Here is a 616-nt window from a genome sequence, read left to right on the forward strand (position 1 = left end):
ATATTCAATCCAATGCAGTAGCTTTTTCAGCATGTAAAATCAATAAAGATTTCACAGCAAAAAAAAAAATGTTTTTACAATATCTTTTTCCTTGATTAAAAGGTTTAAACTATCAAACAGATGACAAATTGTGTTTGATAATTCAGTGGCTTTAGAAATTTGCAAATCAAATATGACAAGCTTCATAGAGTTATACATTAGTAGAGTAGGCAAACAGAAGGTAAACGTATTTAAATTTGCATTTAATTATTTAGCAGACTCTTTTATTCCAAAACGAATTAGAGAAATGATGACAATGTTAATTTAGTGGTGTAACTTAAGACTAATATAAGTAATAGTTTAAGTAATACCGCTTAGTTGATGTTTTAGTTGTTGTAATTATAAAAGACTTTGACTTTATCCACAAATAGACTAAAATCTATGAGGCTGATTATAAAACGGAGCAGAAGGACCATGAACGTATGATGCAGGAGAACAAGCGTCTGCGGCGCAGAGAAACAGACATGCGTCAACAGATGACACTGCTGCAGGAGCAGGTGAGGACCAAAGAGCACTCAAACACACTGAACACACTCCTCAAACACACTCCTCAAACACACCGAACACACTCCTCAAA

The 616-nt window shown here is 33.8% G+C and overlaps 1 protein-coding gene across 1 annotated transcript in view; it reads left to right on the forward strand.

The window, feature by feature from the left end:
• The window catches only part of LOC122357281 (trichohyalin-like), a 5,619-nt gene that overhangs the window by 3,333 nt on the left and 1,670 nt on the right, over positions 1-616 (forward strand). The window lies entirely within an intron of this gene.

This window comes from Puntigrus tetrazona, chromosome 14 (assembly GCF_018831695.1).
Source record: "Puntigrus tetrazona isolate hp1 chromosome 14, ASM1883169v1, whole genome shotgun sequence".
NCBI lineage: Eukaryota > Metazoa > Chordata > Actinopteri > Cypriniformes > Cyprinidae > Puntigrus > Puntigrus tetrazona.